General features: G+C 41.0%; 1 protein-coding gene and 2 long non-coding RNA genes across 11 annotated transcripts in view; 1 reads left to right on the forward strand and 2 right to left on the reverse strand.

Annotated features, from left to right (window-relative positions):
- Nucleotides 1-27817, reverse strand: part of Nbea (neurobeachin) — a 551294-nt gene that overhangs the window by 128162 nt on the left and 395315 nt on the right. The gene's annotated exons all lie outside the window — the stretch shown is intronic.
- Nucleotides 98-5239, reverse strand: LOC116092893. The gene is made up of 2 exons (XR_004119554.1): nt 5181-5239; nt 98-327 (listed from the first exon to the last, which is right to left on the reverse strand). It is a non-coding gene; the product is annotated as an uncharacterized LOC116092893 (long non-coding RNA).
- Nucleotides 4096-27306, forward strand: LOC116092888. Of its 5 annotated transcripts, XR_004119547.1 has the most exons (7): nt 4096-4403; nt 5204-5380; nt 8638-8740; nt 9082-9212; nt 10942-11123; nt 25805-25877; nt 26895-27306. It is a non-coding gene; the product is annotated as an uncharacterized LOC116092888 (long non-coding RNA). The 5 variants fall into 5 exon arrangements; XR_004119548.1 differs by lacking the exon at nt 8638-8740 and having other exon boundaries at nt 4100-4403; nt 10931-11123; XR_004119546.1 differs by lacking the exon at nt 8638-8740 and having other exon boundaries at nt 4104-4403.

A 27817-nucleotide genomic window follows, 5' to 3' on the forward strand; every position in this document is an offset into this window, starting at 1 on the left:
ATTTCATAATATAGTGTTTGCTCCTGTCCTCTGCAGTCATCTAATGCACACCTCAATAAACAGTTAACTTTCTGATAAACAAGGCACTATGGCAAAGTTCATGTTTTAAGCAATTGCATTTAATAGGCTTGGGTGCTAGGTAAATGCTGGTGCTTATGGGAGCAGACACAAGTGATCCAGGAGGAGGAGTGAGGAGTCCCTTGAATCCCCTTTCCTCAACCAGACCATGCTGTTCAGAGATGAGTTGACCACTGAACCCATATAAAAGATCTTGTCTCTTTCAAGTCTATAGCACAGCTCTTCTTTGTGGACTCCATGTGGCCTAGGCTGTGAGGGAGTAGAATCCAGAAATGAGAAGCAGAGTCAGGCTCCTTATTTTACCCTTTCTAGGGTTCCAAAGAAAGATTTTGGCATCAAAGACACACTAGCCATTGGATTCAACTAGAGTCATGTCACTCTCTAAGGCAAAACATAACAAGACAGCTTTAAAATAAAAGTAAAAATGCTAATACAAACTCTTGGTTTTGAATATTTCAACTGTAATAATAAGAAAAATATATCAATGTAACACAAGTGAAATACTAAAATCAAAAGGAACATAACAAAGAACATAACAGAGAAGAAAATGAAGCTAAGCACAGACCTTAGTGAATGAAAATGGAGAAGTCTAAATACTAGTTCTGTGAAAAGACAAAACAGATAAATCTAAAAGAAGAGCTCAGTGCTGCTGGGGAGGGAGTCTTACAGTTAGCGGGTTAATGCCTTCTACCAGCTAACAAGGCTTCTGAGAAACTTGCACCAGCATATGAGAAACAGATTCATCATTTACAACATCAACACCTCTCCCCTGCCCCAAAGGCAAGCACCTGTTCTACGTGGTAACTCTCTGTGCATCCTCTTGTCCCTGGTGGTTTCTCTCCAATTCCATGCCAGCCTGTGGTGTCTCAATCCAGTGGGGTCCAGCCCACACAGCTCTGGAGTTGCACACCCACAGTACAGTGAGTGTCTCTGGACTTCTTCAGCTAAACTTCTCAGGAATCTCAAGGAAGCAAGTCCAAAAGGAAGCCTTATTAGTTTAAGAAAAGGCAACCCAAGTGCAGAGTGGGTCTGACGGAACCGCTATGAACTCTGTACTCTGAGGAACCTAAAATGTTTAAGGCTTGTTCTAGAAACATGAGAGTAGCAATTCACATCCTACAAGGAGAACAACAAAAGCGCGTGTGGTCATTTATGCTCTAGGGACAAAGCAGAGATTGTGAGGAATGAACAAAAGGCTTTCCCCTTAACTCAAGTTTCCTTACCTGGAAAATGTTTATCAGAAAAGTTGGTTTGTGGCATCCCACAATGGACAAGCTAACTGGAGCAAAACAAATACTTAGAAACTTTCTATGGAGTTGTCAGACAGATGAGTTGGGAGAAAATAGAGGGTTGTATTCTTTCCACAGAAATGACCATAACCACCAGAGAAAGTTGAGGTAATGGTGACATAATAGTATTGGAAAAGAGAGATGAGGAATCAATACCTAGAGCTGTTGGTGGGGGGCTGGGTGGAGGACGAAGGGGAAGGAAGAAGAAGAGGAAAAGATGGAGAAGAGAGGGAGAGAAGAAGAGAGGGAAGAGGAGAAAAGAGAGGAGGAGAGGGGGACAGGGAGAAGGAGAGGACCATTCATTCCTGGGAGTTCCATGGCAAATGTCCCAGTTCTCGTATTTAGCTTGCCCCTAACTAGGCACCACCACTGGGACTCTTCCCTTCCCAATCTCAAGAGCCAGCTATTGTCTAGGGATGTTCATCCCCAGTGCTCACGCAAGTCATATCTCAATCAGCCCCAGTACAGTGAGGAATTTTTCTAGTATTGAGAGGCAATGTTTGAAGGACACCTTAGCATCAGACAGCTCTCTGAAGAGTGTTATTTTCTCATGAAGATACCATCAAAGTGTACTTCCAGCATGGTAAGAACTGCCTTAGGACCTCTTTTGAACTGAAATCCAGCAAATGTAATGTCCAAGTAATGTTTTTTATAAGCAATGAACGAAGCCATATTTAGAAAATAAATTCTTTAAATAAAAAAGTAAGGAATCGACACAGCTTCCTTACTGAGCTAGTATTATGCCGGTTGACTGTGCTGATGGAATAGTTGGCACTTAACTGCCACTGAACAATTTTAACCTGATTAGATTACTCCTTTCGGTCCCTATTTCTTGTGCTAGTGCATACTCCCTTGGTGTGCTGTCACCTGGTGTGGCTTGTCTCTAGCAGAGCTCATGCTGAGGCTTAGTACCCAGTACTGAGGTGGTGGGTTTTTTGTTTGTTTTGCAAGACAGGGTTTCTCTGTGTAGCCCTGGTTGTCCTGGAACTCACTCTGTAGACCAGACTGGCCTCCAACTCAGAAATCCGCCTGCCTCTGCCTCCCAAGTGCTGGGATTAAAGGCACTGCCCTGCTGGTGGTGGGGTTTTTAAGGAATGTGGCCTAGAGAAAGGTGGTGAGGTGACTGGGTCATGAGGAGTATCCTGAAGAGACTGGACTCTCTCAGCGTTAAGCCTCAGGGAAGTATATTAACTCACAGACAGCATACCATCATGAAAAGCCAGCTTGGCCCTTTTCTAGTCTAAGCTTCCGGGATGCATGCAGTCACTTCCATTTCCACCTTTTTGTCTAAATAATTAAATGCAAAAACTAAAACTAAAGGTGTCTCCTTTATGCTCCTGCCTCATAAGGAAACAGGGATCCTGTGACTGTGCTCCGGAAGAGCAGCTGCCTGTGCTCACCCAGCAGCTATTTGCATACTGCCAGTGCCTCCTCTGCCTCTAACCTTTAGCCCTCGGGAGGCACCAGCAGCAGAGTGGAGAGTGACTTGCAGGGTAACCTACAGTTAGCTAGGGCAGCCAGGTGGAGCCATGTGCTGCTATGAAAAGGTAGGGATTCTGGCAGGCACCTACTGAGCTTCTGGTTCCACCTCTGCATCCCTCATTCCACAGCACCTGTGATTTGGAGCAAGGTCTTTTGACTCTGTTTCTATAGATCTGAAATGGGGATTTTAAGATACATACATTTTATGATTGCTTTAAGGATTAAACAAAGGACTGGTGAGATGGCTTGTGGGGGAAGGGTGTTTGTTGCCAAGTGTGACAATCTGAGTTTGATCCTGAGTAGAAGGAGGGCACTGAGTTCCACAAGTTCTCCGACCTCTATATAAACAAGTTCAAAAAACAGTGAGACTTTAAGATAGTTAATATCTCTAAGTATATAGTAACATACCTATATTCTTTTTCATTATCCCCAAATCTCTTATTGTTTAATAAATGTGAGTCGAAAGTCATACAAAAAGACAAGTCTCAGCGGGGCAGTGGTGGCGCATGCCTTTAATCCCAGCACTTGGGAGGCAGAGGCAGGCGGATTTCTGAGTTTGAGGCCAGCCTGGTCTACAGACTGAGTTCCAGGACAGCCTGGGCTATACAGAGAAACCCTGTCTCGAAAACAAAACAAAACAAAACAAAACAAAACAAAACAAAACAAAACAGACAGTTCTCTCCAATGAAGCAGCAGACTTCCTTGAGCCATAGGATAGACAGACAGATACAAGACATGTAAAAATGCAGTATGATTTTGACTGCATATGAAAGACAGAATATAGACAGAAATGCAGGGCTAGTCAGTGCTAGAGCATGAAGTGGCCAGGCTGGCACTGTCTATTTGCAATCCTAATACTTAGGCATGGAGACAGAAAGAAGGTAAATTTAAGGCCAATCTGGGCTATACAGCAAGGATACTGTACAAACATATAAATAAAACCAAAATAACATTATGAAAAAACAAAAAACAAAACAAAACAAATCAAATAACCAACTTGAATCAAAATTCTATGAGCTTTGGAGCCAAAAAAAAATTTAGGTTTAAAATCTAAATTGTAAACCTAGATTTAGGTCTATTAAAATCAAAAAAATCCCGAATCAAATTCTATGAGCTTTGGAGACAAAAGAAATTAGGTTTAAATTTCTTCCACTTCCAGTTGTGAGCACAGACTAATGACACCTGGCTCTGCATTTTAGATCCCTCCTTTATGATGCCATAATGCTGATATTCCAAGTGCAGAACACGGAGTCTTAACTACCTACAAATGCTAGTTTCTTTTCCCTCACATCATACCAAACCCAAGAATGCTTCTTTGGTGAAGATAATTAAAAACACATCTGCAAACAATCATAATATGTATGTTTTAAAAGATCACAGCATTAAACGCATGCTGGATGAGGTGTCTGGAGATGGATTTATTCTTAGAAGCACCACTCACTGTGAAATTTCTTGGAAAACCCATTTCATCTCCTGTTCCATATTTTACTATTTCTACAACTGAAATAAGAATCCTTTCTGCTCACTGAAGACGACTGCTAAGGGTTAAATGTGGTAAGTTATACAGGGAGCTAATGTGCTCGTTAGTACATAAGAAGGCCGTCTAGAGGCTGCTATGTTGCTCAGTGGTAGACAGAGTGCTTGGCATGCATGAGAGGCCCTAGGTTCAACCCACAGCAAGGACACCAAACCACAACCACCACAAAAAACCCCAACTAAAGACTATTCCTAGAGGGATTACTTGTTGTTATTTACAATGTCACATAAATGGGATACACACTTAGAATATAGTCAAACCTTATGACAAATCTTGCTTTATATTTTTATGACCTCAAGATAGTCAAATATAGTTGCAGATTTTCAAATACTTTATAAACAAATTTGAGTCTCAAAATTTAAAAGAGCATGCTTGACAAAGCATGGAAATTGTATAATTTCTGAGTTTAGAAGCATGACTAACAGTGAAAGGTGGCACACACAGACGCTGCTCCGTAGATTGCTGTGGGGCCATCAGAACATTTAAATGTGCTTTTTTAGACAGAAAGAGAGGTGACTAAAAAGCACCTTGTCAGCCTGCACTCCTTATTGCCAACCATATCCAGTGCAGCTCTGGGCACCTTTTCTCTGGTCCGGAATTTCAGAAGCAGGGAGCACAAAGGAGCTGATGAGCAATGAACGCTTCGGCCTTCCTCAATTAATCTTGTCTCTCTACCTTTGCTTTTGCTTTCCCACTACATGAAGGTAATAATGACACCCTCATCCATTATCCTTTTATCCCTGTTATTCTCGTGAAATTGCTTAATAATATGTTACAGATTCGTCTCCACTCACATAATTCTTCCTGTCATTTGCAGTATATCATCCTACAAACACACAGCCCACTCTCACTGGCCGCTCTTTGAAGATTATTGTCGGTGACATCTTCAGGATGCGTTTGGAATCTAGAGCATCATTTGTGTTGCAATGGGGAATTACGCTGACTTATCTGTCATTGCCAAAAGCACAACAAGCGAGTCAATGTTAATGCAAAGGTAACACTGGTTTTTATCATGCCTCCAGAACAAGAGCTCTTGTAAATTTATGCTAATGTGGCCCTTTTAGAGTTTAATAACCTCTCACCCTACTGGAAAATAACCCACACATGCACAAACATACACAAACACACTCTTGCAACACTGGAACGTATCTGGTCAAATGGCAATGATTTATTTAAGTTCTCTTTGGATACTAATGTGAATTACTGTTAACTTACATAGATGTGCTTCAGAAACATGCCTGTAGACTTACCAGGCTTCTATTTCATCCACCAAAACATAAATTATTTTGCTGAAAAAGTAATTGAACTTTAAGAATTAGCTAAGTTTCCCTCTGACCACTGCATAGGGGCTTTTCTCACCAGAGTTCAAGACCACTACAAATGAGCAGTTTTCCTTGATTGAGGGTGGCATTCCAGAGGGACCCAGGCAATCTAGTGTGTATGCCAAGTCTGACAACACATGACAAGCTGGTCGGCGTGCAGTAATTTGACTAATTATACCGGATTAGAGCATATTAATGCAAGCTGTTTTCTCCAGAGTTAATGACCTGCTGACTAGGTTCTGTTAGGCCCCAGTAGGTCCACAGGCAGCTAAAAAACAAAACCTTGTTTCGTAAGCCCTCGTCATTTCACATCAGCAAACAAGCATATCAAACTACTGACCAGCAAAATGCAAGCGACATTTTGTCTGCTACAAAATCCTGCAGCCTTCTCGCACTGTCTACCCCTAAGGGTGCTTTTATATAAAGCTCATGTCAGCTTCTTTCTCTTTTAAAGGAGAGGTAATAAGCCAAGTCTCGGGAAAGAGAAATACTTCCTGAGTAGTTAGGGGTGTAGACTGCCATTTCAGGAAGAGGGTAAGGCCAAAGGGTTTAAAACAAGTATTAACTTCATTAGGCAAACCTTTCTCAGAACAAGAGTCTGTTACAAAGTTATGTCAAAATGATTTTGTATAATGAAATTTGTCCAAATGTCAAAACTTACTTGAAAGGTATTTCTAAGCCCTGTAGGAATTTTGTATTTTTTTTTTAAATAGCTGGATGACTTATATTACATAAACACAGAACAATGTAAGGGGCTGATACTTTAAAATCATGGTTCAATGTTTTAAAAAGGCTCCTATTTAACTAAAAACAAGCTGAAAGCTTTAATGTGTTCCTGAATGTGTTAGAATTTTTGTATAATTTATATCTACTTTTGATTATATAAAAATACATAAAATGTAAGTTCCGTTACAAATACTAACAGAAAGCTTAAAGTGGATCACGGTATGAGGCTGACAATAAACAAAGAAACAACACAACACTGTAGAGTTATTGAAAGTCCCTGTGTGTGTGGCACAGATGTGTAAACTCCCAATGGGCAGGTAGGAAAAGAACTAATAACTTTAGCACAAAGTTAAAAAGATAAAAACAAGACAGTTCAGGATAATTATTCCCAAGACTAAAGCTAGAAATAAATGTAGGCTAGGGATTTTCCAGAGAGCACTGTTCTAGGATAAGGACTGATGTCTTGCATGGCATCCTGATACTGAGTTTCAAGGCTTATTTACTGAAACACAACTTACAAAAATCAGTTCTACAAGGAGATAGCAGTAGGAAGCTCACAGCTGCCTTCCCACAGACCCTGGCCTTCAGAGCAACTGAAAGAGAGGCCTGTCTAAGCTGAGACAATGGCTGTGATCAAGAGCTCTGCTCCAGCTTGACCATGAGCTCTGTAAGCTACAGGAAGTAGAAAATGCCAGGGGGTGGGTGTGACTGGGAGCAGAGGTAAAGCTCCCGTAAGTGGGAGCTCAAGAGAGCCAAGACAGGGGCCAGTCAGCTAGACATCCCGAAGACCAGGGCTACAAATAAACAAGACAATCACTTATTGGGAGAAATAGAAAAGCAACCCCAAAAGAGGGTGCTGGGATTACGGGGCTGTGCTTCATATCTATGTAGCCTACTCCATGTCACCTAAAAGACAAAGCCATCTCAGAGGCCACAGTGTCTGCTATCAAGGATTCAGAGTACTTAGCAATGAATGTTCGCTTAACCTTTAGGCAGCCCTTTGTAAATAACATTCAACCCAGCCAAGATTTTAATTGCTACTGGGCAATTGTGTGCTCAATTTTTCACTTGTTGTAGGGTACTTGGCATGAAACTAGTGCGCTGGAAAGTACAGCAAAATCCTATGTTTTCACTGACAATTCAAAACTAGAGTGAGGCTGCCGACACTGTGTGGGAAACCGAGGCTTGTTTTGAATGTCTGCTTACATCTAGGACCATTTCATTTCTCTTATGGATAAACAGAGGCTAAGATCTTTCTGGAGAGTGAGTCAGAATGAGTCCTTTCTAATGCGGACCTACAGAAAAGTCTAACTTGGTATTATTACTTCACTAATTACAATTACAAAGATTTTTATACAAAGACACAACAGCCATATAAATATCAGGTGTCTGCATGGGTAGGAAAAACAAAACCAAAGAAAAAACTAATTAGGGTTGGTGCTACAACTTCCTGGCAGACTGTGTTCTTAGATGGAAGAGATCCCAAATTTAATCTCTATCATTAATCCCAGTCACAACGAGAACTTAAGTAAGGGTATCCATGGAGGAGACATTTCAAATTGGGCATTTGTAGTTGTTTGCATTGCATTTTAATACCACGTATGTGTATGTTTGTGTGTATTCACCAGTGTAGACACATGCTTACACATGTCAGGGCCAGTGCTTATGCCTTTCTCTTGTGTTTTCCATCTTATTTTACCAGATGATGTCTCCCAGAACATGAAGCTCATTGCTTTAACTAGACTGAGTGGCTGGTGAGCTCCTGAGATTCACCTGTCCCAATCCCAAGAACTAGGGTTACAGATGCATGTTTGTCATTTTATGTGGGTGCTGGTGTTCTGAACTTAGGTTTTCATGATTTTAGAGTAAACATCTCACTGATTGAGCCATATCTCCAGCCCAAGAGTAAATATCAGCTTCCCTGCCTGATAGTAAAATGCCCACTCCTACATATTGATTATAATCTCCTTCAAAATTGAGTATTGCCCTCTCCATTTTGATTCCTGTCAGTATCCTGACCCAAAGACTATCTTAATACACTAAAAGACCTTTTAAATTTCCTGAATGTATCACATTTCTGGTTTCCAGACCTTTTTATGCAGTGGTCATAGAACAGAGAAATAGGCAAACCTGAACTCTGCAGCCAGTTCTAATTTACAGTGCTGTGACTTTAACCACATTGCAGTAATGTGCTGCTTCACAGGGTAAAAGTTCTGACAAATACATGGAGGTGACTTCATTGCTGTGTGAATATTATGTAGCGTGTGTACATAAACTAAGGAGACTATGACAGACCATTTTATGAGGTACGTCCAAATGTCATTATTTAACATATGATTGAAGTTTACTCTTGAACCGCTATTTCATCATCTCTCAAACAGGAGGACCAGTCTTTAAGGGTTGTGCTGCTGGTAAGACAAAATTGGGTATGTAGGTGCTTGGCCAGGGACAGTCACTGAGTTACTTCAGATGAGAATACCCATATAAGCAACAACAAAAATAATGAAGTTCTTGAAGACTCTTATCACCCTTGCAAGATAAATTCTAAAATGATCCTTATATCACGATGAATGGCTATTATGGAAAAAGAACACAGCAATGCATGGCATATTTAATAAAGTCATTCCTGAATGTTATCACATTATAGGACATCTATCTACAAAAAAGCAATGTCTAGGAGACACCAGACCATGTGTTATCTGTGCAGATGGAGAGAGATGGTAAAACCCTCATACCTTTAGGGTCAAGAAAATATGATTTGCTAAAAGACTACATATGGTAAGAAAGAACTAACCAAGATTACTAAGTTTCTATTTAAAAATTGTATTCATGGAATTGCAGAGAAATATATATATATATATATATAAAGACTGATGGAGGGAGAAAATGGGTGAGCTGTTGCAACAAGAGAAAAGGAAATTAGGAGCCTAGAGTTGGAAGAGTTTGGTTTATCCATTAGATGTATAAGTAGAAATGTCAGAGATTAAAAAGGACAATATTTTGCCCCTTGACCTGCAAAGTCAACTACGTCCCATGGACTGTGGGGAAATTCTTAAAATGTCCTGTTGCTCTTGCCAGTCTCATGTCCTCAATAAGGAGAGTATGAGTACCTTCCAGATGGATTCTAACCCATGCCCATTCAACTAAGAGGAGAGTCAATACATAAAATCAGTGTCTTCAATGTTTCCAAATAAAGCTATGGTCAAGCAAGGTCTTTGACTCATTCTCCATAGACAGAGCGACTGATACACAGACACACACACACACACACACACACACACACACACACACACATCTAAGTGACCTCTGAGAACCTTACCTTCAACTGATAAAAAGAAAAGGTGAATTTTGGTCACCTGCATGGTTTTAAAACCTCCCAAAAAGTCTAATCAAAGATTTAACTGACTGGTATAATATAGCCACAACATCAAAATAAGATTCCTCCTCTCCTGTGGCCCTGTAGGTATTCCTGATAACAATAGAGCTAATAGGCTAATGTCTATGCACGCTTGTGAAAACACTGATAATCACTGTCACCTATACAAACATATCTACCTTCCTATGGATACAGATTCCAAGAGAATATGCCAGTAATTCTTACTGAGTCTAATTGATTGATTTTCATTTTATACTATTGTGAATTAGCTACATTTTACTTTTGTTGCTATTGTTTGGTTTTTGTTTTGAGAAGAGTCTCATTATGCAGCCCTGGCTGATCTGGAACTCAGTATGCAGATCAGACTGTCCCAAACTCATCAAAATTAGTCTGCACCTGATTCCTGAGTGTTGGAGATTAAAGGTTTGTCCCACCATACCTGGCCCTGTTGGCTACATTTTCACAGTTAAGAAATACAATATTGCCAAGAGTACTGGCAGATGCTTTTAATCCCAGTACTCAGAAGGCAGAGGCAGAAGGATCTCTGTGAGTTCTAGGCCAGCCTGGTCTACGTAGCAAGCTCTTGGGCAGCCAGAACTACACAGATATATAGCCAGGAAAAGTAATAAATGTATTGTTTTTTGAAAGTAATATAAAATTTTATGTATTATGAAGTGAAAAAAACTTACATAGAGATCATCAGTGTTGTAATCAAAAATATATCTCAATGTATACTATCTAGAATAGCAATGAAATATCTACCAGGTAGTCCAAGTTTCTTATGCAGTAAACAATCATTTACAAAAGGGGAACAACAGGCCAGGTGGTGGCAGCACTGGAGAGGCAGAGGCAGGTCGCTCTCTGAATTCAAGGCCATCATGATTTATAAAGTGAGGTCCACTGAGAAACAATGGGTCTTCCCCTGCCCCTAGCCACTACTGACCCATCTCAAAAATCAAAAACAAAAAGAAAAACAAAAAACCAAAAAAAAAAACAAAAGGAAAAATAAAAGGACAGATCATCACTTAAGTCATGGGAAAGTAGTTATTGTTATCCCAAAGGTAATGGATCTAATTAGCTAAAGTTTATATACCCAGAAACCAAATTTTAATGGTATTAGTTGCCTGGCAGAGAAACTTCATACTGAGAAATAATCTGCATGGACCCCACATGGAGGCGGACATCCACTGCTTATACAGCAAAGCATGCACGCCGCAGCTCAGCTCCAGAGGATCCAAAGCAAGGAACATCGAGTTGCATCTTACCTGCGTGCCACCTCTGGGAGCTAAGGATACGCCTGCCAGACTGGAAAGGTTCGTGAGAGAGTATTTGTGTGAATGAAGAAATGCGGGCCCGTTTTACCATTATGGCTTTTTTGCCATTTATGAATAAATATGAATACTAGAAACTTTTCCACCAGGTTTTGAGGAATTTCTTTCCCCCATGCTTTATGGCCCAAATTATGACAATTTGTTAAAAACAGACTACCTTTTCTGTCTGTAGAAAGATGTTTATATGTATATACACACATGCACATCCACCCAAGAGCTATCCACTCTTATGGAGAACACAAATACTAACAATTTTTGATGGATTGTAGAATCCAAAGAACTAATAGGATTTTCTTCCCATTCTGGAAGCAAGGTTGATGATAACACAGTAAGGAAGTAGAATTCAGCATGGAATGCACAGTGCCATAATTTAATTATTCGTAGACAATAAGGTTTATGTTTACCAGATATTAGTGCATCAGAAGGCAGATGTGTATGTAAAGCAACAAAGCCCTGAGGCAAGGTCGTAGGAAGCATAGCTTAAAGTAAGTGCTAGAGAGACCAGGACTGCCAATCTTGGGACCTACTTTCATCAACAGAAGGAAATGAATGGCACTGGTCACCTGGAAGGCCAGAGTGAAAGCGGTCAAACAACCTGGTGATACTTCACTATTCTGTTAGAAGCCAGCCTTCACCTGCCCCTGCCTCCCCACACCCCAATATCCTAAACATTGTTTAGGTCTTAAGATTGAGCTCCCTCTCAGCAAACAGAACCCATCCTTATGAAAGAGGTACTGTGTACTCTGCATCCTCTACAGATAGATTCTATCCATATGCTTATTACAAATCCTTCCTCTCTAGGCCCTAGCCCTGAGCTCTGTTATCAGCCAATGGGACTCACTCTTTTTGTAAAGGTCACAGGTGCTTTGCTATTTTGCTAGGAAGTTTCTATGTGGCTAAGCCTAAAGCTTTGTTGTGATAACTGGCACATGGAAACCTTTCCCCAATCTCTTACTATGCTTAATATGTAAGAATAAATCATGAGGTCAGACTCTGCAGGTTTGGACAGTAGTGACTTGAGCTTCATTCTTTCCCTCGCTCAGATCGGCTTCATGCCGGCATGAGGCTTGTGGGGTCCCTGACACAGGTGAGATACCAGCACTGGAAGCTCTTGGGTGTGAAGCTGCTGGGTACAAAGATGTAAAGGCCTCACATCACGACACCCACTTGCTTTGTGCCACGCAGACTTCATCAAGCCGATTAATTCTTGGGAAATGCAAGACTTGCGAGATAGCTTTGAAAAATATCAACATTAGGAATACATTTTAAAATGTACTACCAAAATAACACTTTTGAGGAGTAACAGTCATATCCCAGAGACAATCCTTCCTTTGAAGCCGGGAAACAATGTAAGGAAGCAACAAAACGATTCACATTCAAGACTCCATTACTCGGCAGCTTGCATTTTTCCACACTCCGCTACACTGAAAAAGGGTAAGCAGTGAAAACGTGCTTCTGAGAGCTTGAAATCACATTGTACGGAAGTCACATCAAATTAGTACTGAGGACCATTTAGGGCTTTTATTCTGGAAAGCTTCTGAAAGGGGATTAGACTATGAAAACTCTCATGATACTAAAGCACCTGTTAATGGGCTGAGGAGGTGAGAAAGGAACAATGGAAGTGTTATTTTTAGATAAGTCTTTACTTTGTATTCTGGCACAAAGCATTGCTCATGGGCATGCCAGCAGTCCCCAGCAATATCCCATGCAAGCAGGCACTGGTGAGCAGAGTCCTGTTGTCTTTTTTTTTTTTTGGAAACTGGTCATTTTCTCTGTACAGTAACATAATGTGGCTGATGAACATTAACAACTACAAACATAATTTGATGAAATAGTCAGAAAAATGGAGGCAGGAAATGCTATTCTCAGTAATGCAAAGTTTGAAAATACCCTTATGAACTCTGCTTTCAAATGGCAAAGAAGTGATTTTCACAAGACCGCTACAATACTAACTCTAAAATCTTGCATTTTCATGTCCTATGATAATGTTTTACAGAACCAAAAATTATGTTTCAAAAAAAAAAAAGGCAGGAAGGAGCAGGTAGAAAGAGAAAGGAGCCTAGATAGTTGTCAGCTCATCAAAAATAATGAGTGCTCAAGAGGCTTCAACGGCCTGCCTTCCCAGCAGCCTGCCCAATCACAACAGGCTGCCAGGGGGGAAGAGGGCCTGCAGAAAACACAATCTTCATCAGCACAGCTAGGCCTGTTCTCCCAACAACTGCACACCAGCCCCTGACAAGGAACACTACTGCTAGCCCGCTGAGCTCCATCAGCCCGGGGCAGAGCACACACTGGATGACAGCCTTGGTCTGTCCAATACTACAGCCTTTCCCCCGGTCGCTGGCACACAGTCACATGCTCACCTACCAGTCTTATGACTAATGATGCAAACATGGAGTGTAAAGTCTCCTTAATTTGACCCTTGTTAAACTCCTAATTGGATTGGAGCAGGCTCAAGTGGAAAGCAACCCTCGGTTACTCAAGGGTTCTTAAGAATGAAGCCCAAATTATAAAAGGCGGCCGGGCTACAGGATGGCACCAGGAGCGGGAAATGAATTGCAGCTGTCACTTAAGTTAAACATCTAATCAATTGCCTTTTTTAAACAGGTAACTTTTACAACAGTTTCTTCATTGTAATGCTCTTCAGAGTGCGCTTGACCCAAATTTAATCAGCTGTTATTAAAGCAGAGGGTGGCCACAGAGCACACACTGCAGGGCAAGACGTGCATTCAGAGCCTTAATGATTCTAAAATGACTACAACCATCGCTTCATTCACGAGGACAAAGCTCAGCCTCTCTGCTCCACAACATCTTAACACAAGCTGTCGGAATAGACAGCGTCCATTTGTCCTTCATGAACTGTGGAGGTCAGCCTCGCTGCAGATGAAGGCATTGCAACAGCTTCATTGTGTTTCTTCCCTACGCTGTCTGAGGGGAGAAACCGACAGGTTTTTGTATATAAAAATCAAGCTTTTTTTCTGCAAAGAAATATATAGCTTAAGTGCAGAGGAAGGGGGTGCATGATATGCAGACAGGTGTAAAACATGAAGTAATTATAGAAGCTCAAATTAGTTCGTAGGCCCGAGGCAAGAAAGGAGCAGTGCCTTGACAAAAGGGAATAGCAAATCAGGGCAGCAAACAAAAAATGGCTTGAATGTGTAAATTAGCAAGAAAAATGAGACAGAAAAGCAGCTTTATTCTACTATTATTCCCCACATGAGAACAGAGCAGCTGAACATGATCAAGAGAGCTTTGGAGAAGAGAGGCAGGTGTCAACAAGGCCCTCCAGAGTGTCAGCTCTGCCCTCCCTGCCAGCTACTCATTATGCGCAAGCTCTTGAGAAGTGCCTCCTAGACCTGACCTCTCATATTACTTCTTCTGTAAACACATAATCCCTGCTTGTTAGGTGGTGTCAACACCAGCATTCATCCACTAAGGGAGTGAACAGACACTTCAGAAGTGCTGCCAAAACCAAAGAAGCGACACCGAAATACAGCAACCTGAATTTCAACAAGGTAAACAGATCTGGTGCTTTTCTGTAAAATGCAATGTCAAGAGCCTCTTCTCTCATTAGCAAAGAAAAAAAAAGCCCAAACTGCTTGCAAGACTACTTTCTTGTACAAGTAATTATTGGGTTACATACTCAAGGCCTGGAATAACACCTATTTATCAATTGCCTGCTGTGGTTATACACAGTCACTAAATAACTCTTTCTTTAAATCACACAAACATATAAATCCCAACCAACAGGTCATGAATGATCCACTAATAATATAAAACTCAGCTGAGCACAGGGTCACATGCCTTTAATCCCAGCAGTCAGAAGAGAGAGACAGGTAGATCTCTGAGTTCAAGGCTGTCCTGGTCTACAGAGTGAGTTCCAGGACAGCCAGGGCTACACAGAGAAGCCCAGTCTTGAAAAACAACAAAAGAAAGCAAATCAAAGCAAAAAAATCATAAAACCTGATGTATGTTACCTGGACCAGGCATGGCCATCTGTAATGTTAGGGGTTAAAACTTAATGGAGAATTTAATACCCTACATCTGTATTGGCAAGGACAGTTACCATGTCCTTAAACTATAATGAGAACTGAACATTTAATGTATAGGATTGAAAAATATAATCTCATATTTTTAAAATTAATTTTATTGATATTCAGAATTAAGCAAAAAAAAAAAACCAAAAAAACCCCCAACCCCCCCCCCCAAAAAAACCCCAAAAAACAATATTTCTGGGTGTATTCAAGAAGTAAAACAGGCCAGAGGCAAGAACACCCTGAGAGGAAGCTTGGCCCCTGATCTGTATCTTTTTTCAGTTTTCCCTGGAGAGGATTTTATCAAACGCCAAGTGTCATTTATGCTTCCTGGATCTTTAGGACACTATATTACCAGACTTTGACTTGATGTTGTGTACATTTTGGAAGTAATACATCACCTTGGCCTCCCCAACTAGGTGTCAGTAATCTAGAACTGCTGTCTCTGGGAGCTTGCTCTGGGAGCTAGGAGACAGCCTGCTTGTGGAGGAAGAAGCTGACCATAACAATATGACAGCAATAAGAGCTTCCAGGGGAAGGAAGGCTTCTTCAAGAGGCAGAAGGGGAAAGGCTACACACTAGACTCAGGGTATGATGCTGAACAACTGCTTTCACTGTGTATGAACAGAAAACTGCACTGAAAGACATGAGGCTATGCCAGATACGCTGTGCTGGCTCCTCTTCGTGTCAGCTTGACACAAGGTAGGATCATGGGAAGAAGGGGTCTTAATCTAGAGAATGATTCCATATGACTGGCCTTTATGAAAGTCTGTAGGGCATTTTCATGGCTGGTGACTGATGTGAGATATTCCAGCTTTCTGTGAGTACGGACACCTACAGGTTGGTGGTCTTGAATGTTGTAAGAAAGGAGAATGAGCCAACCATAAGCTGGCAAGCCAGGAAGCAGCATTCATCTATGGCCTGCCTTCATTAGTTTCTGCTTGTAGGTTTTGGGCCTGAATTCCCGCTTTGACTTTTTCAATGACGGATTGTGATATAGATTGTAGCTGACATAAACCTTTTCCTCCCACAAGTTGTTTTTGGTCATGGTCTTTATTTGTTTATTTGTTTGTTTGTTTATTTTATGTGAATACACTCTTGGTCCCTTCAGAGACACCAGAAGAGGGCCTTAGATCTTGTCACAGGTGGTTGTGAGCCACCATGTGGTTGCTGGGAATTGAACTCATGACCTCTGAAAGAGCAGTCAGTACTCTTAACTGCTGAGACATCTCTCCAGCCACCTGGTCATGGTCTTTTATCACAACAATAAAAACTGTAATTAACACACATTCTGAACTTCTTAGTATTAAGATACCATTTTTTCTTACAAAAATGGAATAAAAACTTATTTTAGACGTAAAACTGTTTTGTTTGTAATTTCTCCAGTGGTACTGCTCATTTAATTTCAACTCTGTATGTACCCCGGAAGTTCACTTCTAATACTGTTCTTCCAGCAAACTAATTGTGGTGTCTTCATGCACTAAGGAAGATAACATTAAGAATCTTTGATTTGGGGCTGGAGAATGGCTCAGCAGTTAGGAGCACTGGACGTTCCTCTAGGGGACCTGGGTTCAATTCCTAGCACCCACATGGCAGCTCACAACTGTCCGGAACTCCAGTTCCAGGGAATCCATAGCACAAAGCATGCAGGTGGTGCACATGTATATGCAAACAGGCAAAATACCCATAAAGTAAAATAAACAAATCTGTAAAAAGAAGATTCTTTGATATATCTATGAGAGATTAATTTGCGTATTAGAAAGATCAATATAATCCTAGGCATAGCATCTTTCACTCATCTTTCTGTTTCTGTGACTGACTATTCACCCATCTCATTTCAACTTTATAACATATTATTCCAGCTTAAATTTACTAAAGGTTGTTTATATCCTGATGGATGGTCATTCTAGAGGATGTTCCAGACACTACAGAAGAACTCTACTATTTGTTCAGTGTTGCTATAGATACATAATAGGTCTGGTTAGTTCCAGGTGTATACAACCTTTCTACATTGCACAAGTCAAAAGGCTGTGATCTACAATCAGAAGTTCATGCTCCAACACACACACACACACACACACACACACACACACACACTCACATAGACACACACACACACGGTCACACACACAGACACACACACACAGACACAGATAGACACACAGACACACACACAGACACAGACACACAGATACACATACACAGACACAGACACACACAGACACACACACAGACACACATACACAAACACACACAGACAGACACACACACACACACAGACACACACACACACAGTAGTATCACAGTGCAATCAAGTCCCACACTGCAGTGGTTTGAATAACAATAGCCCCAACAGGCTCATATATTTGAAGGTTTAGTCCAAGACCATACACTACTTGAAAGCATTACATGTGCCCTTGTTGGAGGAAGTGTGTCACTAGGGGTGGGATTTGGGGTCTCAAAAGCCCATGCTAGGCCCAGAGTTTCTCCTTCCTGTGGCCTGCAGATCAGAACGTAGGTCTCAGCTACATACATGCCCACATGCTCCCTGCCATACGATAACGGACTAAGCTTCTGAGACTGTGATTAAGCCCTCAATTAAATGCTTCTTTTTGAAGAGTACCCTTGGTCATGGTGTCTCTTCACAGCAACAGAACACATACACACACACACACATACACACCATCTCACAGTACAATCAAATCACAGGCATATTATTTCATACTGCTACATGTGTATGATTCTATACTGTGCTATATCCAAATCTCTTCTTGGCTGCAACATGATCACAACTGACTGAGTTGTCACTCTTTATCTAGGTATTTTATACACTATTAAAGTGGGACACTATTGATGTTTCCAATGGCTATTGAAGAACTGTGCATTTCATTTTTCAATTCTGTGTCTTTGCTTTATACTTACTGGAATTTATTGCCAGGACTAGATACTAGAATTCTTTATCATTACAAAATGTCTACTTTAGCTACTCTTTTTTTTTTTTTTTTTTTTTTTTTTTTTTTTTTTTTTGAGGTAGGGTTTTTCTGTGTAGCCCTGGCTGTCTTAGAACTTACTTTGCCGATAGGCTAGCCTCTAACTCTTATAGATTCATCTGCCTCTGTTTGCCAAGTGCTGGGACTAACTACTGTCTTGGAAGTTAGTTTCGTCTGTTATAAGTATAGCCACTCTAAAGCTTTGTGATTGTCATTTGAATGGCACATCTCTTTGTACCATTTAATTTATAACTCACTTGTATCTTTGTGAATGTTGTGTTTTGATTACTTTCATCTGAGATAGTGAGGGCTGGGCTCAAGACACTGCATCCTAGGAAAGTGCTACATACTACCAATCTACACTCCTGGAATTCACAGAGATCCTCCTGTCTCAGTACTCTGAATGCTAGGACTAAAGGCTTGTCACACCATGCCAACCTACTTCATTATCTATTTTTTGAGACAGAGTTGCTCTGTGTAGCCTTGGCTGTTTTGTACCTACTCTTAGACCAGGCTTGCCTTGAACTCACAGAGATCCACCAGCCTCTGCCTTCCAAGTGCTGGAATTAAAGGCCACTACTACCACCCAGACATTATTTTTTATACTACTCTGTTGGTATTCTGTATCTGCACCTACAGGATTCACATTCATGAATTCAACCAATCATCAATCAAAACATTTCGGCAAAAAATCATCTGTACTAAACATGTGCATATTCCTTCTTGGCATTGTACCTTAAGTACTGTAGAACCAGTATGCATACAATGCTCACAACCTATTGGAGGTCATTAAGTAATTTAGAGATGACTGATAGGAATACAGATGTTAGTTTTATGCAAATCTCGTGCTTTTCTGTATATGGGCCTTGAACATCTGTGCGGACAGCTACAGGAAATCATGGAGCCCTTTCCCAAGGGGAACAGGAATGCCCACGTGTGTTTTACTTCCTGAGAGAATGAGTTAGACCTTATGGGATGTTTAATTTATCAGAATATGGGTTTTTGTTTTTAAAGCTTCCTATTTCTTCTCTAAGGAACTGAGGCTGCACTGTGTCTCTTTCCCTATATCCTTTCCACACCTTGCTGAGCAACGCTGTAAAGAGGGAAAGAGAATTTCAAAACCACAGTGTTCTAATATTTGCCTCGATCCTGTCTTCAAATGTCTTATGTTCTCCACTATTCCTCAATGATTGGTTCTTTGATTAAACTTATAAGTTCTTTTCGTACCCTGAAGCCATGCATTTACTTTGCATGATTAATTACCGTTTTCTACTTTCTTGTCATTGCAACTCTGTTTCCCAGTTTATAATGTCCACTGTGTATTTTCTAAAGTTATATATATATGCATATATATATATATATATATATGTCAACACATAAACCTGTGTTTTTAGACATTTTAAAAATATTTTAAAACTAGTGTATAGGTGTGTTTTTAAGTAGCTGTACATGCTAGAGGAGGTCATCAGACCCCTGGAGGAGGAGTTCCTGGAGGAGTAGTAGCAGGTGGTTAAAGCTGCCCAGCACAGGTGCTGAAAAGCTGAGTTCACAGTTTTGAAGAGTGGAAGTTTTAAGACTAGGCAGGCTACTGCTTCTCAGCTTCCTGTGAGGGCTCAGCTGTTTAGGCTCACTGCTGGAGGCAAGAGGAGGGGACAACACTTGAAGACAGAAAAGGTGAACTAGACCTACCCAACACCAACACTGAAACGGAGACTCCTCAATGTGAATTCTGATCCTGGCAAGTGACATGCAACTTAATTTTTCTTACAAATACTAAAAACCTAAAGATTTTCATAACATTCCATTTATATGCTATAAAGAAAACATAAGTATTATAAAATTCAATTCGATATTTAAGATATTTTAAATTGTAGTGTGGTTTACTATTGTATATGAGGAAGGAAGAAACTCATCTATATAAAAGTCAAAGGGCTGTTGTACACAGACCTTTTCAGCACCTGTGCTGGGCAGCTTTAACCACCTGCTAAGGAGAGAACCTTAGCAATCACCTCCCTCAAAGCTCACATGGGTTAAGAAGCAGCCAGTTAAAAAGAGCATAGAGTTCACTCAAAAGCTCAAGGCCCAGGCCCAAGCTTTCTGCACACAAGCCAAGAGCATCTTTCTCTGAAAGGAGTTACCTGAGAAGCAGAGCCAAAGGGAAAGCATTTGTTAGTTTTGCATATCTCAGATGTAGCAGCTAGCACAGCGGGCTCCTTCCTCCTTCAGAAAGTCTGGATTCAAGCACCCCAAGGTGCTTTCAGAGGTAATGTCACCTTCAGCAGAAAGTGGGGGCAGTTTGATGGTCATCCAGGCTGCAGAGGGATTTGTTATCAATTCTACTCTTCGGAGATATTGGGATAGAACTACTTCATTGAGTGTCTTAAAGGTATTCAGAGCACTAAGGGGCCTGAAGCTTCTTTGCCTCCCACCGTCCCAGCCAGCCACTGGGCTGTGCCTTCTCTCCTGCAGACTCTGCTGACTCAGCATGGCCTTCTGCAGTCACAAAGCATAACTCACACTATTCTTTCTGGCTTTTTCATTCCAATTGTTATCCCCATTCTTACAGAGTTCAGTTTCCAAATAGATAATCTATTACTCTGATATCAAAGCCCTAGACTTTGGATTTTAGCTGACTGTGTTCCCGTACAGCCATGTCCTACCTCATTCTGCCTCTTGCCTCCCAGACATCTTACATGCCCACCTGCTCAAGAATGCATCATATCGATATCTTACCCCCATGCATGATTGCCAGGTAAGCTGCCCAACTGGATTCCTATTTAAATTTAAATTCCAATGAAATGACTGAAATTCAAGTTAAAACAGCCTAAGGGTTTACACATCTGATAGATAACCTGCTCTTAACAAGACCTGCAGTGTTTGTCACCGTTGCATTTTCTTCCAACTTATTACTGTGACTACAGCTGATTCCCATCAATTTGGGCCCAGCAGCCTAGCAGTTGTGACTCACAGAGGTGCATCCCCTGTGTCCTTCTGCCAAAGGCTCTCCATGACTCCTTGTTCCTGGGTATCAGTCACTTTCTTTCTCCCTTCTTACACACATTGCAGCGGTATGATAGGAGTAATTCTGACTTTATGTGAACTGATGGAGTTTCACAGTCTGCATATGGTAATCTCTACTCCTTGGTCAGTCTTTTTAAATCAGCCTTCTGCTCCTATTGGTGTTGGTTAGAAACAGCTCAGTCCTTCCAAAGCCCTTACCTGGGTTCCAACACTTTTTATAAAGGGAACTCTTCAAGGACCAGCTATAGTATCTCTTCTCTAACGTTAATTACTACCCATAACAAAACAGCCTTTCATGCTACCCTTCGAAACCTCTGGCTGAGTTTCCAAAACCAATTATCTCATCCTTCACTTATTAATACATGGGGCAAGGGTAAATGCTATGGTAATAACCTTATAGATTACTGCACAGAAAACATCCCATGTGTCAACTGTTTGTGGGTGTAAGAAAAAATGTGGCATTTCCTTCTGTTAGTGTGAAAACAACTAGCTCCTTCCTATCGGTTTTCACACACCTAGCTTCTTTTTCTGTGACACAGGCATGCTCAATCAGCTCTTAAAATTTGTCCTGCATCCACATTTGACAAAAATCTCATTTCTATTATATCCAGTTTTATTGAAAGATAATCCCATAATTCACTTTCTATCTCCGATTTCAACTTCAGTCTGGCTGTCTCTGGTTCTGTCTTTACAATCTAATACAAGATATGGAGAGGCAAGGGACTCCTCATGTCCTCTGAACTCTGTATGATGGCTAAAATGGATCTGAGTTCTTCACTACACTCTCTTGTGTTTGGCTTACAACAATTCTGTTACTTTTTCCTCTGTGAACAGTGCTTCCCATTCATTCCTCCTGGCTCATCTTCCTTTGCTGGAGGCTCCTCACAATCAAATCCTCTCATTGTACTGGTCTTACCACATACTGTCTCCTGCAGACTTGCAAATGTTCTCATTCTAGGACATGTATCTATGGGTGACTTCTGTGTCTTTCTTCTAAGCCTCAGAGTCAGCTGCCAATTTCACCTTTTCACCTAGATAATCCCTTGATCAGTGGTTAAAACTTACCTTTATGTAGTAAAAAATGTGGATATATTTGTATACTAACTGGTAGAGTTTCTGTACCCAAGTATGACACTCAACTCAGGTGCAGCGAAATACCTGTCCTGCTCATGTGAATTTTCTCACAGAGCTGCCCTTAGCATAGCTATGAGCTATGTGTTCTCTAGCTGACTTGGTTGTCCTGAATCTTGAGAACAGGATGGAAAGAGAAAATTATACTCTAAAATGCTTGCTGTTGGGATGGCACCCAGTCTTCAGGCTTCCGCTCAGAGGCTGGGTTTCGATGTTCCTCCTTCACAGCTCTGCAGTGTCTCCTGCACTCACTGGTTCTTGGCTTGCAATTATGTAGTCTGCGGTTTATAGCCCCACTGACCTGTCAATTGTGTGAGGGAGGCAGGGATGGTCTCACAGGGAATAGTGGGTAGTTTTAAGAGAACCTCAATAAATGTCTGATAACTGAATGACTTATGCTCCCTTCTTAAGTCCACACAAGGTGTGTGCTGGTGTTCCATGTTCCCAAACTTGTGTTAACAAAGCACTACAAATAATATAAGCTTGTATAGCTGTAGCTACAATAATTTAACATATCTACTTCCCATAAGCAGCCTAAAAGACTACATTCTAAACAATGCTTACATACAGACTTAATGTCAGAAAATTCATAATTCGTGAATGATGAAAAAATATGTCTTTTCAAGTGATTACATTCCTGTAAATGAAGGACTTATCTGAACTTTGGTGCAAAGTGGCTTAAGAGAAGATGGATGACAAAGGACTTTCTCAAAAGGATCACTTGTCAGGAAGGAAACTGTCTTAGGGTTTTTATTGCTGCGATGAAAACACCATGAGCAAAAAGCAAGTTAGGGAGGAAAGGGTTTATTCAGCTTATACTTCCACATCACTGTTCATCGCCACAGGAAGTCAGGAGAGGAACTCGCACAGGGCAGGAACCTGGAGGCAGGAGCTGATGCAGAGGCCATGGAGGGGTGCTGCTTACTGGTTTGCTCTACTTGGCTTGCTCAGCTTGCTTTCTTATAGAACCCAGGACCACCAGCCCAAGGAGGGCACCACCCACAAGGGGCTGGGCCTCTTTCATTGATCACTCATTGAGAAAATGCCTTACAGCTGGATCTCATGGAGGCATTTCCTCAATTGTGGTTCCTTGCTCTTTGATGACTCTAGCCTATATCAAGCTGACACAAAAAATAGCCAGTAAAAACTCCAAACTTGCTTCATGACCTAGTTTAGTAGTAAGTTCACAGTAACAGCTCAGAGTGCCTGAGCAGATTCTCAATCTACTTATCAAATTTTGATTTTTTAATATGTATCAGAAGAGAAAACTGACTCCCATTGTGTAGAATGAGTTACAGCATGTAATTACTATTTCACTTAAAATGAAATAGTAATTGAAAGTTAAATTTGAAACATGAATGGCTACTAATCCTCACGTAGTGGCCATTTTTTTAACTACTTCCATGCCCTAATCTGTCCCTTCAATTTCTCACCTGAGGTTTGCACACAGAGCCACTTTTGTGTACAGTCCTGTGCCAGTGTTTGAGAGTAAGGGACAAATAAAAGGTCAGCTGGGAAAGGAAGTCACCTGCAGTTTAAGAACTCATCTTTCAACAGTGCTCGACTCCACCAAACTAGCTCCAGGGGAGTCAAGTGAGACCTTAAATGCATTCCTATGAGGGAGAAATGCAGTTCTTCTCAGTGAAAAGTAGAGGGTAAAATATCAGAGAGGGTATGGGGGCTTGAATGGGACTGCCCCCACAGGCTCATGGATACTTAAATACTTGGTCCCCAGTCCATGGAACTGCTGGGGAAGCATTAGGAGGTGTGGCCTAGTTGGAGCAGGTATGTCATTGCAACTGATCTTTGAGGTTTCAAGACTCACAGCATTCCCAGTTGACTCTCACTGCCTTGTACCTATGGAGAGAGAAGTAACTTCTCAGCTGTTCTGCTGCCATGCTGGCACACCTCCATTCTAGTTATGCTGAGAGACAAGAGAGAAGGGTATTGCAGGCAGGGAAGGGATGACAGATGATGGCATGGCAACTGGCACCGAGGTGAGGGATGCCAAGAGATAATCTTGAGCACTTGTAGGCCATCCAGCATAGCTGAGAAGATCCACTCTGGGGCAGTGAGAGACCCTGTCTCCAGGAAATAAGGCAGTGGACAAGAGGAAGACGCCTACACAGTGCTCTAGTGTTTGCATGTATGTAAGAAGAGAATGAGTGCTTACACATCCATGTAACACACACACACACACACACACACACACACAGAGAGAGAGAGAGAGACAGAGAGACAGAGAGAGAGAGAGAGACAGAGAGAGGATACCAAGGACATTTTAGAGATAATAGTGTCTATACTGATGGTCTGAGTAGGTTTATTGGTATTGTGTATATGTAGGATGAAAGCAAGAGCAAAGTCAGCTTGCTGGTGGAAACAAAGGAGTTGCCACTTATGGATTAATAGGCAGTGCGAATGGATGTTAGTCTGAAATGTATCTTATACATGGGAGAGGATGTAGAAACAACAGGGCAAATGAGCTTCAAGTGTGGAGGAAGGTTTTGGCTGGACATGACAGTGATCAATACAGTTATCATTTTTTTTTTTTTTTGGAGAAAAAGATTGAATTCACTCATTTTAAAAGCACTGCAGTAGATGATCAAAATAGCAGAATTAACAGTCTTCAACTCAGAACAAGATAGATATTTCTATATTAAGTAGCTATTTAGCAACTATCCATCCAATAGCCATTTTAGACAAGCTCAGGGATCTTATCTAAATAGAGTCAGAAATGCTAAGCTCTAGCTGTTAGGTACTGTGTAGATTTGGGAAAAACAATTTTTAAAACAGTTTATTTTTCTAATATGTATTAATTTAATCTGTGTAACAATCCACAATGTAAATATTCTTATCTTTATTTTGCATATGAGAAAACAAACTTAGAGAGGTTCAGTATATGAACCGAGAAAGTAGGGCCTGGGCTGTGGAACCAGTAGACATGGACAAAAATCACAATTTCCCAGATACCTGTCTTTGAAAGTGGTTAAGTGTTACTGGATTGTACTGTGTCTCAGGGTCTTACCAAGAAGATGCAGGTACCAGTGTCTACTCTGCTTTGATTTTGAGAGGACAAAAGTATAATAAGCTTGTAGGATACCTACAATACAGGGAGAAAGTCATTAATGGTAATTCTTCTTTAACTAGCCTGGTTGGTGATCTTTACTGATGCAGGTATTCCAGTGCAAGCCACCAAGATCTTAACCTTCATAACACAAGTGCCACTCACTGATGCAGTTATAACAGGAAAGGAAAGCTAGCTGATGGGATTTAAAGTGTTACAGGCCACCGAGTCACTGGTTCTGTGGTAAGGACACGTGGAGAATTGTCACTCAAGTCTTGCCAGCACGGGGAAGTCCTGCTAATGAAACAGACCTCTAGGACATGAAGGCCATCCCAACAGTTTCTAAACCCTCCAGACTTCCTCAGGAAACCATATCAGAAATAGAAATGCTTCATTAACGATTTCCACTTCTTTCCCTTGCAGGTTTCACTTCACAGGAGCTGTCTTGAAAGAGACTCACCACTCCAGGCTTCCTACCTTGTTAATCTACTAAAAGGTACTATGAACATCTTCAAGTTTAAATACAAACAAAAGGCAGCAAAGGTCTGGCAGTCCCCCAACACTGAGGATGAAGAAGTGACATCAAATCTACTTAGCAACATATTTTCCTCTCTCTCTCTCTCCCTTCTAGGGATATGATGTATTTTTAATGTCTGTTAAAACAAAGAAACAAACAAACACATACACACAAACTTAACAACTGTGCCAACACAAAGCTAGGGAAAACAATAAGTGGCTAGACCATGATCTGGAGAATTCTTGGGCATCAGACAAGAGCATGGGAATAAATCACTTAGAGAATTAGCTCTGTTCCAGGCTTCATTAGTTCTAATTATCCCCCAAATATGCTCAGTAGAATGTGAGTGGGTCTGCTGGGACTGATGCACAATAGAGCGGGCACCATATAAACTCCTGAGCACCGAGAGAGTTCATAAAACAACTGAGACACTCCTTATTGCAGAAGCCACCAGATGAGACAGACAGCAGCTCCAAGACACACAGCAACAAGACCAAAGCTCAGGCAGACTGTCTTCATGTTCTGTTACCCAAACATCACAGCAATGATGAGGGGCAACCCCTCCCCACCCTCAAGACACTATTTCATTGACTCAAGTCTGGTAGCACACACAGCAATCCCAGCTCTAGTGAAGCAGAGGCAGACAGATCTCTTGTGAGTCCAAGACAAATCTAGTCTACATAATGAGTTTCAGGACAGCCAGGGCTACACAAAGAGACTATTTCAAAAATGGAAAAAAAAAGAAATAATAATAATTTCATGTTATTTTGGGGGGGTTGGCAAATAAAAATGTGAACTTACTCTTAACAGAAAATTAGGATTTAAAAGCAAGTAATAGTCACAGAGAATGAATATAAATGGAATTTCTTCCTTTTTTTTTTTTTAAAACACACACAGAAAGGTAGAGACAAGGATTATATTTTGTATTTTATTAAAATGCTTACTTAACTGTTTCTTACTATTTAATCATCTTTTTTTTTTTTTCAAACAACTCAGCCCACTGGAGGCCCTCTGGTTTTCTTTCTCTTTACCATTTGACTCTGGAAGTACAACTCAAGCATTGTACTTCCAAGAAAAGAATTCAGTTCAAGAGTCCTGACTGGTAAGACTGAATGAGCAATCTTGCTCACCCCAAACCTGAAGACTGACACCGATGCCAGGGCAGGCAGGGAACCCACTGTGACTCTTACTTTGTCATCTGACCTACACATGTGTGACATGGTGTACATGTAAGCCCATCCCAACAGATAAATAAACAAATAAAAGTTAATAAAACTAAAGTTTCCCGTGCTCACCTTGACAGTAGCTACCCAAAGAAGATTAAAGGGCCACCAGACTAGGATGACAGTGACGTGTTCCTCAGTTTAAAAGGTTGCATGTTGTCCTTAATTCATTAAATAGATCACTTTTTACGAGCATTTACTCCACTCATTTTTTTGTTGTTGTTTTGTTTTGCTTTGTTTTCGAGACAGGGTTTCTCTTTGTGTGTCTTGGGTGTTCTTTATTTGCATTTAAAGTTGATTTGCTTTTCTGTGTATCAGTGTAAAAATGGGTGATTCTGTTTACAGACACAGAAGCTACTGGCCAAAAAGGTGATTCCTGTGAAAATGCATGATTCACTCCAAATGGAGCATGCATTCTGATGAAGACATGGGAAACATTAGGTTACAATTGTAAGCACTTGTGTTGGTATGTGCATATGTGTGGTGCCATATGTATACCATATATGAGGAGAGCAGAGGGGTCAACCTCAGGTACCATTCCTCATGGTCTGTCCACTGTGTTTTTTGAGACTAGCCTGACTTTTCTGGCAGTCTACCTACCCATTAAGCCCAGAGATCTGCCAGTCTCAGCATCCCAGAGCCAGCACTACAGGCTTGCTCCATTTGCCTGGCTTTATTATGCATGTTCTTAAGCTT

The sequence above is a fragment of the Mastomys coucha genome, unplaced genomic scaffold, assembly GCF_008632895.1.
Source record: "Mastomys coucha isolate ucsf_1 unplaced genomic scaffold, UCSF_Mcou_1 pScaffold16, whole genome shotgun sequence".
In the NCBI taxonomy this organism is placed as follows: domain Eukaryota; kingdom Metazoa; phylum Chordata; class Mammalia; order Rodentia; family Muridae; genus Mastomys; species Mastomys coucha.